Raw genomic sequence first — 3,598 nt, forward strand, 5'->3', positions numbered from 1 at the left:
CAACCCCGTGCCCCCCCAAGCCTCAGCACCCCTAAACTTGCTTTTCACGAGTCTGAGGCTGTAACCGCCTGCCCTTTAGATTGGCATGGAAAGTAAACCCATTGGCATCTCTAGGGCGAGACCTGGGCTGGCCTGCTTGTGCGTCGGGGGTGGAAATAAACAGTCGAGCAAGGAAGGATGACAGTTGTCACCGGGCAGTAGAGAAGGTGACCAGAGGAGCAGGAGCGCCAGAAGTTCCTCTGGGAGGACAAGCCCCCCCTGCTCTGCAGACCCCTTCACACGGCCCTGCCCTTCGAAGCCCACAGCAGCACGCCCCGCCAGCGTTCCTGCCACCACTGGGCCGGCTGCCCTGAGCCAGGGGACACGGGCCACAGCCCCGGTCTTACACAACGGGCCCTTTCCCAGAAGCCGAGGCTGTTGCATAAAACAGAAACCTCTCCCACTGCACCCCCCTGTCCCCTCCCAACCGCTTATCTGAGCTCGCCCCCTCCCTGTAACAGGGAGGCGGAGTCCCCCTTCCTGAAATGGTTCCATCCCAGACCGGCTCAGCCCAGCAGGCCGAAGGACACCTGGCCGAACATGAATCAGGAAGGCCTCTCATGAGAGGTAACAGAGCAAAGAGCCGCGTAGGAGGAGAGACAGGCCAGCACCGTCCCCAAGATGGGGTGGGTGGCTGAGATAGGGCTCCCCGAGAAGGCCATGGTCTCACCCCAGCTGCTCACTGAGGCCTGAATTGCCGAAGGCAGGGACAGAGCCTTTGTCACGCCAGAGAGACAAAGCCAGCCAGAAACAGGCCTCCGCAAGGGGCCTCTGAACACAGAGACTTCTGGGAGAGCCACACAGAAACAGCTTCCAGTAGGCAGCGTCTTGGGCCTGAAGAAAGGGGTGGCCAAGGGCAAGAATCGGATGAGTTCTGAGGCTGGCAGTGGACACACCACCAGGAGCTTGGGGTCCTTTGGCGAGCCATCAGGCTCTGAGCTGGGAAAAAGGTCATTCTCCTGCCAACCTCTGCCCCTGCCTTAGAGGGAGGCCAAAACCCAGAGACAGCATGGGGCTCCCCAGGGCCTAAGAGGAGAACTCAGCCCTCCCGACTCTCAGTCTAGTATTCTTTCCTTGACACCAAGTCCCTCAAATCTCTGAGTGTCAGTTTCTTCATCTGTAAAATGGACCTAATCCAGACCTCAGAGATGTGAATGTGTTCTGTAAACGTGAAGGCCTTATATAATCACAGAAAATTCTGACTGCTTCAAAAGTTAACTGAGGGCTGGGCGTGGTGGCTCACATCTGTAATCCCAGCACTTTGGGAGGCCGGGGCGAGAGGATCGCTTGAGCCCCGGAGTTGGAGACCAGCCTGGGCAACACAGTGAGACCTCGTCTCTACAAAACGTCAAAAAATGAGCCAGGCATGGTGACAGGTACCAGTGATCCCAACTACTTGGGAGGCTGGCACAAGAGGGTCACTTGAGCCCGGAAGGTCGAGGCTGAATGAGCTATAATCACGCCACAGCACTCCAGTCTGGGCAAAGGGCAATCTCAAATAAAACGGATTGAGGACCAATCCTAGGTATTGACAATATCTAACCGGCATGTCTAGAGAAGGGCACACAGAGGTCACCTGTGGTCCCCCCAACTATGCGGCTCTGCCTTGATGAAATGACTGACTCCCTTTTTATCGTTTTTGAGACAAGGTCTCCCTCTGTCGCTCAGGCTAGAGTGCAGTGGCGCGATCATAGCTCACTGCAGCCTCAGACTCCTGGCCTCAAGTGATCCTCCAAGCTCGACCTCCCAAAGCACTGGGATTACAGGCGTGAGTCACCCCATACAGGCTAAATAGGCTCTTTTTAAAGTGCTTAAGAATTACCCGGAGGGCTTGTTATAATGCCAGTTATGAGTCAGAATCTGCTTTTCTAGCCAGCTTCTGGGTGATGTGATGTTACCTGTCCAGGGACAGCGCTAGGGCCGAGGAAGCACAGCCAATGGCCCTCTCTTTGCACAGACTCGCCTCCCTTCTCATCTGCACCTCCTGGGCGCCTGGCTGCCTGCTGCCTGAGTGGACCAGCCACACCAAGGTCAAGGCCCTCACGTTCCCACCACGAATGACGCAGCCTCTTTCTCCCTAGGGAGACTTAAACTACCTGGCTCCTTCTGCCCGAAAAGGCTGGCCCCCTGGGCAAAGGGCTGTGCCGGGGAAGGAGGAGGGGACGGAGGACCAGGTGGACTCTGAGGGCAGCTCTGTCCCGGGCACACCCTCCTGAGAGCTTTGAACTTACCAGCTTCCCAAGCAGGGCCGGGGAGGAGGTTTCAGAAAATCAGTCACCGTGCAGAGAGAGCTGTGGGGAGGACGCAGAGACATAAGCAAATGGGTCACATGGCTGGTACGCCACCGGGCTTCATGCCCAAAGCCCCAGCTCCTATCTGACTGCCTTCCCAAATGGAGACAAAGGAACCAAAGGAAATGGGAGAGAAAAAGAAATGAGAAAAGACACCGCCTGTAATTCACACCACCCAGAGACAAATATGAGTACCGTGATAGATTTCCTTCTATCTTTTAAGCGTTTTTTTTTTTTGGTTGTTTTGTTTTTTGAGTCGGAGTCTCACTCTGTCACCCAGGCTACAGTGCAGTGGCACACTCACGGCCACCCCAGTGTCGACTTGCTGGGCTCTGATGATCCTTTCACCCCTGCTGGGATGACAGGCTGAGCCACCGAGCCCAGCCTTTTATGCATTTTTTATACAATCAGATTCTTTACATCCACTTTCTTCGAATATTCTCTTTCTTGCTTTTCTTTTTTTTTTTTTTTTTTTTTTTTTTTTTTTAGTCAGGGTCTCACTCTGTCACACAGGTTGGAGTGCGATGGCATGATCACGGCTCACCCAGTCTTGGCCTCCTGGGCTCAGCCAATCCTCCTGCCTCAGCCTCTTGAGTAGCTGGGATTACAGGTGTGTACCACCACAGCTGGTTAATTTTTACATTTTTTGTAGAAACAAGGTCTGGCTTTGACACCCAGGCTGGAGTGCAGTGACACAACCACCGCTTACTGCAGCCTCGACCCCCTGGTCTCAGGCGATCCTCCTGTCTCAACTTCCTGAGTAACTGGGACTACAGGTGTGTGTCACCATGCCCAGCTAATTTTTTGTGAATATCCTTTAAAAGCAAACTTCTGTGGCTGCATAATACCCCATTTTCTGGTGAACCTGAGTTTATTTTACCATTCTCACGAGGTTAGGCGTTTAAGTTGTATCTAAAGCCCCACTGTTGATATAACTTACATTATCACGAGCATCCTTTTATAGTATCTGAACTTACTCTTAAATTTCTAACTTCTTTTTTTTTTTTGAGTTGGGTGTCTCACTCTGTTGTCCAGACTGGAGGGCAGTGGCACACTCCTGGCCACCACAGCCTCAACCTGCTGGGCTCAGGCGATCCTTCTGCTTTGGCCTTCCAGGTATCTGGAACTACAGGTGCACGCCACCATTCCTGGTTAACTTTTTGATCGAGTGTAGAAATGAGGTCTCGCCAAGTTGCCCAAGCTGGTTTCAAACCCAGGGGCTCAGGCAATCCTCTCACCTCAGCCTCCCCAAGGGCCGAGGTTATGGG

The sequence above is a fragment of the Carlito syrichta genome, unplaced genomic scaffold, assembly GCF_000164805.1.
Source record: "Carlito syrichta isolate Samal-C Ts95f unplaced genomic scaffold, Tarsius_syrichta-2.0.1 Scaffold308976, whole genome shotgun sequence".
Taxonomy (NCBI): domain Eukaryota; kingdom Metazoa; phylum Chordata; class Mammalia; order Primates; family Tarsiidae; genus Carlito; species Carlito syrichta.